We start from the raw sequence: 17141 nt of genomic DNA on the forward strand, positions 1-17141 counted from the left end.
TCTGAAGCTTTCTTTGTTGGAGTCCAGGTATGTTTTACAAGAAAGTGCTCATCATTGTCGACGATAACTTTATCTGACCTGGCTAACAGTGGATACTCGCTTGCTTGCTGTGTACGAAGCTCAAAGTAGTAGGCTACGTTCTTTATTTTACCCCCTGCACTGTCCGCTACAAAAACAACTCTCTTCTTCATGACGTTCTTTCATATTTGGCGGCGTGACCGCCGGAAGTGTTAACACGACCCGGAAGAATTTGGCCCACCCCCGCGTCTGAACATAAGGTGAATTATAAGTGGAAGCAGTGTGTATTTTTACACGCAAGCATCCAGTCCCATAAAACACCACCAGCAAGCATCCAGTCTGCAATGGGTCGTGCCCGGCCACGACCCATTGCTTTTGCTTCGTCTGAAATTATTAATGGTCACTCACGATTCAGTAGGTCAGAGGTTGGCTTGGTTCAAGCCTTAAAATTTGTTATTTTTCTGAAATGTCTATGGAGAAAATGAATGGGAAACTCACTTCCGGGGCAAGAGATGTCACTTGACTGTTCAGCTCTATATCAATATGCACGGACAAAAGTGTATGAGGAAAACCAAGGTGCTATAGCCCTAAGAACCCTGCAAGCACATTGACATAAGGTATAATTTTAAGGGCAATTGTAAGAAAAAGTGATTTTGGAGTATTGTCCTAATGAACAAATTCAACCTGTAACCAAGCTAAAGCTAAAGAAATTTGCCAGAGACATGTTTGGTACGTAAAGTAGGTAAAACCAAGTTCACATTGTTAAAGCAGCTACGAGCAAGATTTTCGATTGTTATTAAACAGTCTAAATCTAATATTGATGCATCACATCTTACCTATAATAGTAGCTGAGACCAAAGCCTTGTGAATCGGAGATTGCTCTCTTGATGATTATAGAGTCTGTGTCTGTCTTCTGGCGGCTGGATAGACCAGGAAGTGAAACGAAACGGTTTACGGCAGCTGCCTGCCTTCAACCATTTCGCTCTGCCTAGCAACAGACCATAAACAAGGAGAACGCCATGCTCGCTACATCCAGGGGCTTGCTACTCTCGCGAACATCTCTCGTTATATTCTAACCGTTTGTTTGGAAGTTATTTTGTTATTTTGTGGTTATGGCCGAAGTGGCTGCCGCAAACCGTTTAATTTCACTTCCTGATCTGCCCCGGCCGTAGACAGACTAATCATCAAGACAACACTGGCCGATTCACTCGGGGTTCAAGCGAGACTACTCGGCCTTGGTCTCGTCTACTATTAGAGGTAAGATGTGAGGCATCGATATTAAATTTAGACTGTTTAATAACATTCGAAAATCTTGCTCGTAGCTGCTTTAAGGCATGTAAAAGGGAAAAAGCCACAATGATCTGTTACTTAACACATTCACTGCCAGACGTTTTTTTTTTTACTGTAGTTAGCTTCTGCCAGAGGGTTTTTTTGAGGATTCTGGCTCATCTTTCAAGACCCGAGGATTCTTTTCTGCTAAGATTTTGTGAACACACAATATCTCAAAAGAACTAATAGAATGTGTGCTTTCTCTGTCTAAAATAGTTAGTTTGTAGAGTTAGTAGTTATGTAAGCATTAGCAGTTGAATACAGCATGGTTTCAGCGTCAGAAAAATTATTCAGAGATAAACGGCTTTTTGTGAAATTCGATAGAACAGTCACTTTAACCATCCATTTTTGGCATCAGTAAGACTTCAGACATCTAAACAATAGTTTTGAACAGTAATTTCCTCCATAACAGCAGGAAACCCCCCTCTGCTTCCAACTCCTCCCTCCGTGTGTGTTCTCCTCCTGCCTCCCTGGCTCTCCAGCGGGCGTGTCACAACGAAGTTGCTGCTGCTGCTGTGCCTGTTTGCGCGGCCGCTGTTTGAGGAAGTCTGGGTGGACTCGCTCGTTTCGTGGAGTTTTGGTTGAGAGCTTTGATGAAGGTTTTGCGATTCTGGTCATATTTATGCTGCGTGTTTCAAAGTGTGCATCCAATCTATTCTTGGAACCCCCCACCGTTGCCACCGCTGTGCATCAGCGCGAAAGTGAAAGCGTTTTCGCCATCAATTTTACAGTATGAGAACGGCTTCCTCGCTTTTCCCTCCAGTTTTGGGTCGCCTCTTTCTACTGTGGAGAGACATGTCGCCACTCAGTGGGTCCGTAAAATAGATTATACACATTCAATACCTCCAATTCTGGTGTAGGAGACGTAAAAGGGTTAGATCAATGTCCCACCGTCAAAAAAAAAAATCGATTTTTTTTCATTGGCAGTGAACGTGTTATGAACCCAGTAGACTAAGGACGAGTAGTATTGCGTCATTTACGCCCTTATATACTGTGAGCATATTATGTTCTATTGTTCTGTTATGTGTATTAGGGTAAAATACTCCTATGAGGTGACGCCACCACGCAATGCACGCATCTTTGCGTCACCGGATTGCAGTAGTAGCAGTCAGTCTGTTGTCATGGCTCCCCGTTCATGTAAGAGCCAACGAAAATAAATATGGCAGACCGGCTAAAGAGAGAAGTGTGCTTCGTACCCTACGCAAGGAACCGCTGAGTATTCCCTCTAAACGCTGATCCAATCAGCGGGCTGTCTGATTATAACTGGGGCGGAGCCTAGATTCTGTGTCCTGCATGAACTAACGCGGTGCTTCATTTGTGAAACTTACATTTATTTATTTTTAAGACAAAGGGGACTGCATATTTTTGGGAGTCAGTTTATGGCAGCAGGAACAGGACAGTGGCATCACTGCAAGCCACACATGCAGTGTATTTACATAGCAAGATACAGAGACATATCTGCATGCATGTCCATGTACAGTAGTTCCCTACTCCAAATCTCTATCTGTAACACTCTTCTCCTTGAAAGAGATAGTGAGATGCAGAGATGGATACGGCATGAGAGGAAAGAGGAAGAATTGAAAATAAATGGAGCGGGAAAATATGGAAAGATGCAGGATGCAGGTGAAACAGGAAATAGTCCAGTCAAATCAAATTATATACAGAGATGGGAAGTAGTTCGGACCACAGTGGAAATCAATTGAACAACTGTCTGTGTTTTTATCCTTGTACTACTTTTTGTTACATACTTTATGTAATATTCTTGTACTAAATAAAAATCAATCAATCAATCAACAAGGTACAAATAGCCTATAGTTTGTTACTGTATAGTAGAATTTTCATATTTATCTGTACTTTTACTTATGTAAAAGTATTTGTATTTATTTGACAACTTTTTACTTTTACTTCCTACATTTACACAAACACATACACAAATATATCTAGGCTACTTTCTACTCCCTTTAATGCACTAGACAAAAACGATGTATTTGTCTGTCTTTCGTCTCACGCTCTCCCAGCTTTTTTTCACACTACCGCTCCCTATTGAGTAGAAAATGTGTATACTTTTGCCATATCTGACCTATATTTGACTTTACTGAACAAATGAGAATTTGAGAATGTTGCTTAGATCATTGCAGAAGTAATGGTACCCCTCTCTCTATACACGAATCCCACGGCCAATTTGTGTAGGCTGCACAATAACGTCACTTGAAATGCGGCTCTTTAAGTGGTATTTTTTCCGCTATTTACAATTTGAATAATTACTATCCCCATCCATAATAAGGTCGTACCTTCATCAGTAACTGGGGGCTACTGTCTCACGTTATCAATCCAGCTCACGACGCTGTTATCATTTGGCACTCTGCAGCAGCCAGCAGCACAGTCTAGCTGCGGGGACCTACCCCCGCAGTAATGGCGGCCCCACTAGATGGCAGCCTACACAAATTGGCCATGGGATTCGTGTATAGGGAGAGAGTGGGGGTAATCGTGTTATCAGAAAAGTAATTTAAGTGTAATTTGTTTTGAAACTGTACATTGTGTTAATTACTTTTGCAGTATTTTTCCATATTAAAGCCAGTAATTGAAATTAAATCTGAAAATAGAGGAGAGGCAGAGAGCAGGGCTGTGACAGAGAAGGCTTAAGAAGGCTGAGGGTATTAAGAAGAGGCAGGACATGTACGAAAATGAAACGCTACGAGGCTCAGGGAGAGAGAGACAGAGAGAGAGTGAGAGGGGGGGTGGAGAGAGAGAAAATAATGCAGGAGAGGATGAGCAGAAAACAGAAGGAAGGGAAAGGGAGGAAGGGATCGTCACCAAAAGGGAAAGACGTTGTGTTCGAGTGTGATTGAGAGCCATGAAGATCATATGAAAATAGAACAACAATTGAACAATCAGTAAGAGAGAAAGTTGCATTGAAAGGAAATAAGGAACAAGCAGTGATGTAATTCCACCCGTGGGTCAGTCCCAGACGGAGGGGTGGGGGACAATTCACCTCATGTAGCCCCGTCGTTTTTGAGAGAAATCATGAGAAGGGAAACATGGGAATGAGGAAAGACAAACATGGCAGCCTGTTTTGCCTGTATTGTAGAGCCTCCCCTTGGACCAATCTGTCTCATTTAGAAGATGCTGCAGCGGTGAGATGCAGGGAGGGGCCCTATAGTTACCACTTTAGGCAGTATGCTTAGCATGGTGGAAGGCTGCCTGTCACGGTTGGCTGGTGAACAGCATTGACGCTTGCTCTCTCAGTGTGTGTCTCTCTTTCTCTCTTTGCAGCCTGCAGAAGGGAACACAATCTTGTCATATGCCAACACACTGCATGTTGGTGCTGAAGCATATGGACTGCTAATACCGTCCCTGGCTCCAGGAAATAATATTATCTAGAGAGAGAGGGGGAGGGGTGGATGAGAGAGAGGGTGAGACAGATGGCGGGTGAATGAAAAGAGAGAGATGAGGGAAAGAGAAGAGTTGAGGGTGATAGGATGCTGAGACGTAGAGATGTTAGAGAGAAAGAGAGGTATAGGGGTGTTAGGGAGAGAGAGGTATGGGTGTTAGAGAGAGAGGTAGGGGTGTTAGAGAGATAGAGAGGTACGCGTGTTAGGGAGAGAGAGAGGTAGTTGTGTTAGAGAGAGAGAGAGGTACAGGTGAGAGATAGGTAGGGGTGTTAGGAAGAGAGAGAGGTAGGGGTGTTGGAGAGAGAGAGAGGTGGTGTTAGGGAGAGAGAGGGGTTCAGGTGTTAGGGAGAAAGAGGTACAGGTGTTAGGGAGAGAGAGGGGTAGTGGTGTTAGAGAGAGAGGTACAGGTGTTAGGGAGAGAGAGGGGTTCAGGTGTTAGGGAGAGAGAGGGGTATGTCAGAGAGAGAGGTACAGGTGTTAGGGAGAGAGAGGTAGTGGTGTTAGAGAGAATGGTATGGGTGTTAGAGAGAGAGGTACAGGTGTTAGGGAGAGAGAGGTAGTGGTGTTAGAGAGAGAGAGAGGTATGGGTGTTAGAGAGAGAGGTAGGTGTTAGGGAGAGAGATGTAGTGGTGTTAGAGAGAGAGAGGTACAGGTGTTAGGGAGAGAGAGGTAGGGATGTTAGAGAGACAGAGGTAGTGGTGTTAGAGAGAGGTACGGGTGTTAGGGAGAGAGAGGTAGTGGTGTTAGAGAGAGAGAGAGGTACGGGTGTTAGGGAGAGAGAGAGGTAGTGGTGTTAGAGAGAGAGAGAGGTACGGGTGTTAGGGAGAGAGAGAGGTAGTGGTGTTAGAGAGAGAGAGGTACAGGTGTTAGGGAGAGAGAATGCCGTGACAGCGCGTTGAATTATAAATGTGTTGGAAGTGAAGCATGGTCTCATACTCCAAGCTCACTCTGCCTGCAGTGTGGGTGGTTCAGTGATGCGATCTGGCATGCAGGACACACACACACACACACACACACACACACACACACACACACACACACACACACACACACACACACACACACACACACAGCTTTAATAGGGGGCATTATCAAGCAGTGAAATGGTCCCAGTGTAAGCTCTGAGCAAATGGCCTGGTGTGTGCGTGCGTGCATGTATACATGTCCAATATGTGTGTGTAGGCCTATATGTGTCTGTGTTGGTTTTATAAACCCAATGAATTTAGAATTTAATGTAATCCTTCCCATTCAAAAGCAGATGAATACTTCCAAAATACACAGCTGTCAGTCAGAGTACGTCATGGCTATATATATATATATATATATATATATATATATATATATATATATATATATATATATATATAATGTATTGTATTATTATTATTATTATTATTATTATTATTATTATTATTATTATTATTATTATTATTATTATCATAATTATTTGGGGGGGTCATTGGATGGATTTGGTTAAGGTTGCAGAAACGCTTTGGGTTAGGTTAAGGGTTAAAAAACATGGTTCGGGTTACCGTTTATCAGGGTTAAATAAAAACCCTTACTTTCCACCACACTATTTCTATGCCAGACTACCTGTTTCATGCCTTCACATACTGTAGGCTATTCATGGTGGGAACATGCATGTATCTCACCTTTTGTGCATGGGGTAGATATTTGCACTTTAAGACATCATCACATTTTAGAAGACCAGGCTCAAAAAAGAAGAAAAAAATAAAGCTTTTATCTGATTGTTATTATTAGAGAATATTGCAGATGGGATGTGTCTTCATCTTCATTCATTAATTACAGCTAATACACCTTATCCTGTTCTGTTGTCATTTGGACCATTGAGAAAGAATAGGCAGCAGCAGCCGCTGTCTTATAGGCATACTAATAAAGCAGAGATGATGGAGATTGTGAGATTCCACATAACAAATGGACAATGCAGCAATCGGAAGCTGACAGCTGTACACTTCAGCATGCAGGGTGAATTCAACAAAGTGGAACTTCTTCTGTATTTTATGACATTTTGGATTGTTTTGTTTCATATTTGGTATCAGCTTTGGTTGAACAGGTTATCTTCACTCAAATCCAGAATGAAACTTCTCAAAATGGCCTTGTTTAGAGAGGGGCCTCAAAATAGGCTAATAAGCATTCATCTTTATCCATGCTTTCACCTCTATCTGACATTAAAGAAAAACACTTTAGCATCAAACTACATGCATACACGTGTCAATATTCACTCACACACACACACACACACACACACACACACACACACACACACACACACACACACACACACTCACTCACTCACTCACTCACTCACTCACTCACTCACACACACACACACACACACACACACACACACACACACACACACACACACACAAACATGCTTCTCTGCATTTCTGCAACCTCCCTTTTTAATGGCCATCCTCCTATTTTGAAGGCCATTAATGGGCTTAATGTTACTTTTGGAACACAACTCAACTATGTGAATTCTTGCGTCGGACAAAATATGAGTCAGCTAGTAATGGTATGTAGGATGCATGATGCAAATTATATACAACATTGGGTTTGACATTTTCGTCTAAGCTATTCATCTTTCAGAAAGTCTGTCATGGTGTAATGGCTTTCTCCTCGGCTTTGGTCAATTACTCTGTGAGGGAAGTGAAGGGAAAGAGACAGAGGCAGAAGAAGAGATAAAGGAAAAGATCAAAGCAAGTGGAGAGAGACAGAGGGTGAGAAAGACCGGATGAAATAGAGAGAGAGAGGTTGAGAAAGACTGGATGAGATAGAGAGAGAGAGGGTGAGAAAGACCGGATGAGATAGAGAGAGGGTGAGAAAGACCGGATGAGATAGAGAGAGGGTGAGAAAGACCGGATGAGATAAAGTGAGAGAAGAGAGAGGGGAAGATGGACGGAGAGGGAAGAATGGTGATACAAGACGATGTGCGACAGAAGGAGGATGTAACTGAGAAACGCTGCATTTTAATTCTCTTCTTTGGTTAGGAAGGTTCCTGAGTGAAATGACCCGAAAGTACATCAGCGGCAGCCTTAAGAGCTGGTCGAATTCTCTAAATGCTAAGGAAAGGTGCTTCAATGCTTCCTGACTTAGCTCCTTTAACATAGCTTGCTTTATGAAAGGAAAGCCGATATTGCCGTCCCACAATTCCTTGCGGTAGCAAAGCGATGCACCATTTGGCACGAACCGGCCAATTAGCTTGATTAGCTTGCTAACTCAGAAAAACAAAATTTTCTGCAACCTCGAGTAACTGAGCAGGAAACAGATTTCAGCCTTGAAATCAGTGTGACTTGTACATGTTAGTCAGCTAGTGTTCCAGTCACTCAGAGTATTGAGTCCGGCGAAGCTTATAGTCTAGTAGGAACGGGGGGTCCCCATGATGCACCTCATGGATATTTTCTAACATAGATTTTTATAATCCTCAAGGTGTCCAGTAACAAATTCTGTTGTTACCAACTTGAAATAGTGTCCCATGGGTCTGTTTGGCGGCCATTTCTGCGGGCATATTGGTTGTCTGATGAAAATGGATTAGCATCATAACTTCTGAACTAGACATCATACAGAAACAAATAACACCCATTTTCTGTATGATTTTGGCATGAGAAATTGATTGGGAGGGTTGTTTACATGATTTTAACAGGTTTGGTATAGTACAACTTGAAAAAATACAAAAGAAGTGTATAATTTACACTCAAAATCTTGCAAAAAGCCTAGATTTTTCTAAACGCCGCAAAATGCCGCCACAAACGGAGATACCGTTGTCCTCGCAAACTAGAAATGTGTACGAACTGTAAAGTCTTAAGTGCATGGATCCTCTTAGCACCGTGGATGTCCTTTCCTTATGAATTCTCCTTCACATCTTTCCTTGACCTCATGACATTTTCCATCGAGGTCAACGAAAAGTAGCTTGGTAAAAACCATCCTGATAGTGATAACGCTCTACGTAGCAGTCTGGACTCCAATGCGTCCACAGTGATTTCAGTGGGTGGGATCGCCAAATGATCAAATCCAAATACACCCGGAAGAACTACAAAAATGTATTTTCAGCTGAGAAACTTTGCTGGGGCATACAGTACCAGCCTGAGGGACAGTTTCTTCCCGCAGGCCACGAGACTCCTTAACACACACAAATAAACAATCATGTAGTAGCTGCTACCTTTACATAGTGGCGAACCGTCAGGGCCTTCTAGGTATTCACTGAATACCCAAGAATAAAAAAAAAAAAAAAAAAAAAATTAAAAGAAAAGAAAAGAATTTCCCCCTAATAAATTATTTTTATTTGTTATTTATTAGTTTTTATTAACTGAAATAACAGTAATATTGTCGCTAAATTGTTCAGATCTTGGACTCACTTTGTTTCAGCAAATATGGGGTTAAATATTTGGACCAGCCTCCACGGCAAATGGTATAGACCAAATCACCGTGACGTCACCATGTAAACAAATTTACTTCCGGGTACCACTTGGGGAAGGCGGCAGGTTTAAATGTGCGTGTTGTCAAATAAATGCTGTCAAACCCTCTCGTTGTTTTCGGCCGACTACTTTCAATTTAAATGGTTAAACGGTTGGTAAACATGCTTGTCCGACGTATCTAGCCTTTCTTCTGTGTTTGTTTTATGTAGCCTAGTGTTAGCTAGCTAATAACGTTTGTTTGTCTGTCAAACTCGCTGTTTTTTTGCAGACTCGTTAACGTTACAGACAGAGCTACTGACGCCACGTTAATTTAATTTAGCTTCAAGTCTACTCTGGTCTGGTCCAACAGGTAAATTAGCTAGTCTGGTCTCCACTAACGTTAGTGAAAGTGTTGTTATGAATGATATTAAACAACAACACAACACGGACGAACCATTTTTGTCTTCTTTGTCTGTTTTTGTCTTCAACACGTCAGTTTGTGCCGTCCACCGCCATTATAATGTGTGGACCCAGGGGTAACCGGAAGTAAATGTAAACATCCCCGCTGATTTGGTCTATTGATTGACAGCAACCCTTCGAGAAGACCTACTCTAGTCATGACATGATGATGACAATTTTGATGACAGGTGTCTTAACCAATCAGAATATAATTTAGTTGTGGCATTAGCCAATCACAATTAGTTGAGTTGTGGGTGGGATATGTCGAGGGATTCGCGAATCCAAGCCAACCAGGAGACGAGACGGACGTCACGGACGACCAGGAGGGAGGAGTTTATGATGATGTGCTTGTGACATGCATGGGGTTTGATGAGGAAATGGATGCGGGTACTTTTCAAAGGATTTAATCTGGAGCTGTCAAGCTATATTTTCGCCATTTCCAGGCTAGCTTGGAGGGCTTGCTTGTTGCTTTTCAAGACAATGGGTTTTGTCATCAAGTGAACGTCATTGGTAAGTTAAAAAAAATTGTTTTATTGCTGGTGGCGCTGGGGGCTGGGGCAGCTGATGTCAGCTGATTGTGCTTGTAATTTCGGAGTCTTTCTGTGTATTGAGCTGTGGTTATTATACTGACAGACTGTAACGGAGTGCGCACAGAGACCTCAGACTTGCACGTAGCCTACAGTAGGCTATATAATATATATTGTGTGTGTGTGTGTGTGTGTGTGTGTCCGTGTACAGCACACTGAGAAATATGAATGGAGGGAGTGTCCCTATCTCCTCCCTGTATGTTTTATTGAAGCCAAAATCCAGCCAGATCAGTGAACCAGAGTCTGCGTAGTAGCTCCATTGATTTAGAACCTCTGTGGGCTCCCCGCCCCTCTGAACTTTCTTATGTAGAGCTGCTGTTTCTAGAATGCGCACAGTGCATTGCGTATTTACCGTATATACAGTCTAGCTCTGTAAATATTGCAATTTAAGTTGTAATATTTTTTGTCTCGCCAAAAGTAAGCAGGAAGATTCCCACTATGAGATCAGTTTATCAAAATGACGCCTGTACGAAAATCTGATTTCCGTTGTCGGAGATTGAGTTGTATCAGCCAGACAAGTCAGACCTCCGGGCTGCTCTAAGCCCGTGCTCTGAGAGCAGCCCGGAAGAGGAGCCTCTCAGCCCGGAAGAGGAGCCAGGGCTCCTTGGCTCTCAGCCTCTCACTGGGGGAAATTCTCGGATGAACAGCTCTGTGTTGATTAGCCTAATGTTTCCGTGGCATTTTGGTTAACTTTATGATTACATTTATTTTGGCGCAAATGTTGGTTTAACAAATCTAACCATGAGGCTACATTGTTGTACCCCCCCGGTACAGTGTGTGTAGGGCAGCCCAACCTAACGTTAGCCCAGTGCATGAGCCAGGCTGCCTGGTCTATTCTCCGACTCTGTATATCCCACTGAGCTATATCTTATTTATGCCTGGTATATCGTTACTAAGAGAGGAGCTTGTGAAGAACGAACATCCCCACAGTCAAAGCATTTCCCCGAGATATGCATATAAAAACGTTTGTTGCTTTAATAGCCTACAAAAAATAAAACGTCTGTTTGTATGTGATGCTAACCCCATTAGCGATAAGCTAATGGTGGTTGTGTACTACTAGGCCTCATCTTATACCCGGGACGGGAGTTAACGTTATAAAACACATTTCCTGTCAGTTGGACAACCTGGTCAGTTCTGAAAATATGTGTCTATTATTGTGTTATTCCAGCTATCGTTATCGGTTGTTAAGTTATATTAAGCCGATAAATAATGAAAAACAGCTGACTAGCGAAAGCGGCTAACGCCATTGCTAGCCTGCATGTTAAAACCATTGTGTACCTATAACGTAGCTGGAGTAACTCATAAAACACATAGTTTCTGAACTTACTTCAGTCCCCAACCAACGTTAATTCCTCGCGCACCTTTCTCAAAACAATGTTATTTTTATTGCGGTCCATTGATGTCTGGTAGCCAGCACAGCCAACCCATGAGCCACCCGACTTCCAGGGAGCGTTAGATAACATGAAGCCGTGTGTTTTGTCTATGACGATAGATCTATAATGTGCAGAGCCTGTCCAGCCAATGACGGCTTGAGACTGGCTGCCACAGCTGTCAATCATCCATTTTTATCCCTTTTTATATGTCAAATAACTACTTAAAAACAAACTGATCAGAAAAATGACCACTTGCACAGGCATTAGCATGATAATGACTATCTAAAATGATACAAACCACCTTTGGAAAAAAACTATCTGACGTATACTGTGATTATTTCGGTTGTGATTTTCCCATCCACTAACATGGGGAGGCGGGCCTTGTGACCTAATACTGGATTCAACCGCCAGAGCAGCGATCTAACATGCTTCACTGAACGGGACCAATGCTCAGTCCATCTTATAATATGTCCATGGTACAGCAGCGGACAGAGAGAGAGAGAGAGAGAGAGAGAGGCTGCAGAGGAACAGAGAGAGAGGGAGAGAGAGAGAGAGGCTGCAGAGAAACAGAGAGGGAGAGATGTGTCATTATATCGTAATATCTCGCAACGGGCTCGGGCCAATTAATTTCATAACTCATCTGGGCCGGATCGGGCACGGGTCTGCATGTCACGGGCCGGAGAGGGCTCGGGCCGAGATTTCAGGGCCGCGCAGCTCTCTAGTGTGTGTGTGTGTGTGTGTTTGGGGGGGTGGGTTACCGCATAGAAGGCCCGGTTCTGATAGGCACGGTTCGCCACCTATGCCTATGTTATTTGCACCTGTGCAAACCGAATGTTTAATTATGTTTTAAGGTGTCTATGCTAGAAAAGAAAAGGACACGTTTACTGTTATTGCTTGTTGTTTCTCTTGTTTTACTGCATCTATATGCCCTGTTATTTTGCACTGTTATACTGTTATTTGCACTATGTTGTAACGGAGTCTACAGCACAAGAATTTCACACGTGATACTTGTACTACGGAGTGACAATAAAAATCTTGAATCTTGAATCTTGAATCAGTACTGTTGCTTCGTGAGCTTTGCTTTTGGTAGCGTCATCCCTGCTTGGCTGGTTAAGTTGTCAACTACGAGGCAGGTCCCTGATTGGCCAGAGGAATTTCTGAAAAACGAAACAGAATGTGAGTTCACATGCTCATGCTCTGTATGGTTTACCAGGCTAAAGGAAAATTGATTAGGAATAGCAGTTAGGACTTACTTGAGGAAAGGGAGAGTGTTAAAGTCGACGTGAACCGGAACGGAATGCACTAGCGCAAGCGTCGCAGACTGAAAACGAATTGAGAGGCGGACCATATATGGTGTCGATGATTTGATTTGACAATTCTGTCGACTGGCTTTGGCATTGGTCAATCATGGCATGTTCCACCCCCAAATAGAGTGGGATGCAGCCTGTTGTCGTGCTATGCGAGTGGGATCCGCAGAGTACCAGGCAGCCAGCTGCTTTGTGCGGAGCGAGTGGACAATCCGATGCATGGGTGCTGCCCGCCCGCCTGGAATCTCCGAGGGGCGACCCCTGACTACCACGCTCTCAAGCGCACGCCATTCACGCTATTTCTGTAAATACGATATTCCTGGAATGCGCGTTTTAACGAGCCAGCTCCATTTCTTTGCATTCTTAGAGATTATAGTTTTTGTTTTTTGTTCATGTTTCATACAATTGGCCAAGTTATAGTAGTTAGTTTATGGGATAGGAATTCTGCCAGATGACAGGCACTAGGCGCCATTTTCTACTTCATTTGGAAGAGAAAATGATCCTGAAATGATTTGATTGACAGCTGCATGTTGTGATATGATTGGTTGAAATGGGGTAGAAATTTGATAGTACTAGGTGACGTCAGCAAACTGTAGAACTAGATTGCTGTTATCAATGAAATCTTGAAAAATGAACTTTTTATGTGAAAAAGTGTGAAAAACGAAATAATTTTTGTGATTTTTTTGGCATACATTATTAAATAGGTGCACTGCATACCCAGGTATTTGAACTAAAAGAAAAGAAAAGTCATTTTTAGGTTCAGCTCGACTTTAACAAGAGTGGAGCAAAAGAGAGAGAGAGAGAGAGAGAGCTGGGAATGGCGTTGAGATAGAGGGGTCAACGGAGAAAGAAGGTCAGTGGAGAAATGTTAGGATGTGAGAGTTTGGGTTTCAGATAGCCTTTTTAATCTGACCAACACATCATAGTGGGACCAGCCTGCAGTGATTGTGCTATCGGAGTCATCGGAAAAATGTGATTCCGAGACGGACAATTCAAGTGAACGGCCACTCAAGTCGGAAACAACAAGTCAGCAACTCTGTGAGAATTTTGGTACACGAGTTGCCGACTTGACGTCATAATGCATAAAACATGGCGGACAAGTGTTTGGTTGACGTTAAGAAACTTTTTATGTAATCATTTTCTCTTCCCCCCAAAAAACTTTAAAAAACAAAATCTCGTTTTTCATCGGATTTTATTTTCTATTTTTGGTCCGAGTGTTAAGTTATATGGTCTCCTGTGATTCCAAATAGCTGAATCGCTTGGTTTGACCAACTATTTCATAAGCATTTTGCTCTGGTGGTGCATATGCCTAAACCGGAAGTGGGTGTAACTCTGCACGCCAAGGGATCTTAAAATATTATGCACAAGCTTGCCGCAACTAAATTTCCCAGTCATGCTTACAACTCGTTCTAGTTGTGAGATATATATATATATATATATATATATGTATATTGAAACATTGAAATATTCCACAATTGCACGGTTGCTCCTTGTCAATTTATGAATGCCACAATGCATCTTGAGACATTATGTGTGTCAGCGCCTGGGTTCGAGGCGGGAGAGGAACATGTCGTCAGCTGGGCTGAGTTGGCCTGTGTGTGTGTGTGTGTGTGTGTGTGTGTGTGTGTGTGTGTGTGTGTGTGTGTGTGTGTGTGTGTGTGTGTGTGCTCTGCTCAAGCCCCACCCAGACATTAGGAGAAGAGCTCATCATACTTTTGCCACTGACAGCTCTTCCCATTACTGCCTGCTACAGCCAACAGGTTCGACAATGTTTTTCCGTGCTGGCCATTATGCTAGGTTTCCACCTAGCCTTGTTATGAAACGGATAGTTCTGGTCCTTGATTGTGATTGGCTGAGCAGTGTTCGAAGGCGTTGTAAAATACTCTATAAACAAACACCTGTGACCACATGACAGTATTATTGTGCAATGTTAGCCAGCTACATTAGCTAAGCCTGCTGCCTGCTGGCTGTAACAACGTTCATCAGCCTCCAAATGCCACTGAGTGACCAAAGCATTAGCTTGTTAACCATTTCGAGTCACGCTCTTTCTATGGGCTGGGGGCATCTGTTACGCTAGTGCAAAAGGCTGAACCCAATGATGCAGGAGACGGACACAATGTACAGTAAACGTTTAAAGCAGTGGTATGCCACCTTGCCCTTCCATGTCCAGGGCGATTTTGATGATTCTGGCATCAAATTACAGGTTTTTAACTATGGAAGATAAAATTATACATCAGAAATCCTTTTTATCTCTCCTTCTGCCATTTACTCTGTATATTTTTGTCAGGCAGCTGGCTGCCGTCTTATGTCTGGCTGTGTCTGAAGGTCAGAAGGAAGCTGACTGACTGACAGCCCCCAAAATGCTCGAGTGACTGACTGACAACCCTCAAAATGCTCGAGTGACATCACTGGTGACATCACTCACTGATGACATCACAATTACTCGAGTGACATGACTCGGGAGGCTGACTGACTCACAACCCTGAGGACAAATGACGTAATCAGTGGCCAGCAGCCAGCTGCCTGGCAATATTTTTGCCAGGCAGCCAGATGACGCATGATGACATCAGTGGTTTTAAATTTAAATTTTATTTGCATGAGGAGTGATCATTTTGTTACTATTGTTACTCATAAGCTATGAGTAAATAAATAAATAAATAAAGGAATAAATAATGATGGTTCTCTTCTTCTAATGGCTTTCTGGCAGACTGGATGCCTTGCGGCACATTGCTGCCTCTCACAGTTGGGCATGATGGTTCTCAAACAGCTCTGCCTGATACTCCATCATGGGATCATGTCTATGTTCCCCGGGTTCTATGTTCCCCGGGTTCTATATTCCCCGTTTTTCACTAACCTCTCCCAGCCCCCACGCCAAACCTAACCTCCCCCCATGCCTAAACCTAACCTCCCCCAGACTAGGGATGTTCATTTTGAAAATTTTCCAAAATCGATAATCGGTGAAAATTAACGATCAATTATCGATTATCGATCATATTAATACTTAGATTTTTTTTTTTTTTTTTTTTTACAAAATGAATGCCTATGGCAGAAAATACGAAAGACAACGTGTTCTCCTCAATGAACTCTTTATTTCAATGTGTCTCCTCTCCAACACTGCTGTCCCCGGCGCATGCCGGTGTGAATTTCCCATGTTTAAAACAGTTTTGTTGGCACAAAGGCCCGTGCCCAGCCAGAAAACTAGAGACTATATGAAGCTCCACCTCACGTTAGTCGGCTGTGCAATGGAGTGGGGCGAGGAGGAACGAATTCCACCCAAACCTAGTCCAATTTTTTTTTTTTTTTTTTTATAATTAAAAAATTGATCCAAATGCCACAGGATCGATTCCAATCCTTAACGATCAATTATCGATTTTCGATAATTGATGAACATCCCTACCCCAGACCCTAAGGCTGGGTTCACACCGACGACCCAAGCCTTGCCTATGCCTTGCCTTTACCCACGCTTTTTAATAGGCGTCCGTTTTAGTCAACGAGGCTGTGTACACCGGGCGCCTGAGCGTGAACCCTGCGTGTACCCACGCCTTGCCTGTGCCTTGCCGATTTTATCGAATAGGCGTGAGTTCTATTTTGAAGCCGGCAAGGCGCGTGCAGGCAGGCTTCTTCTGTCAAGCCATGAAAGAAAAACGCGACAATATCCGTGGGAAATGGCAAAGTCAACTGAATTTCAAAATAAAATGGAGTTACTACAACAGTGTTGAGCAGAGAGAGAGAGAGAGAGAGAGAGAGAGAGAGAGAGAGAGAGATTGACGGGTAGCTATCACGTGGGGCTTTCTCCGCATCGGCAAACAAATCTTCATGAGAGAGAATAGCGACCGAAGAAGCAAGATGGACAATGTTGTTGTGCCAGCACATATTCCTCTCTAAAATGTCCGACTATAGTCAGACCTGGTTATACATACCCAGCATCAATAGAACATTAAATATATCAGATTTATTTTACCTAGGCTACCCATGACAATTCTGGACAACACGTGAAAAAATACAGTCGGGAGAGAGGAGAGGCGCTTGTGACTCAGCTCCAGGTTCGGCGTGCAAAAGGCATGCGGTGTGATCGCAAAAGCGTGTAACAGGTTCATGCCCAGCTCGGCGTAGGCGTGGGTTGAGGCAAGGCAAGGCGTAGGTTGTCTGTGTGAACTAAGCGTAACCCAAAACCTAACCTCTCCCACCCCCACGCCTAAACCTAAGGTCGGCATTGCGGGTGGTCGGCATAGTGGGTGGACACCATTTGGGAAAAACG

This window comes from Poromitra crassiceps (assembly GCF_964638095.1).
Source record: "Poromitra crassiceps genome assembly, chromosome: 2".
In the NCBI taxonomy this organism is placed as follows: Eukaryota; Metazoa; Chordata; class Actinopteri; order Beryciformes; family Melamphaidae; genus Poromitra; species Poromitra crassiceps.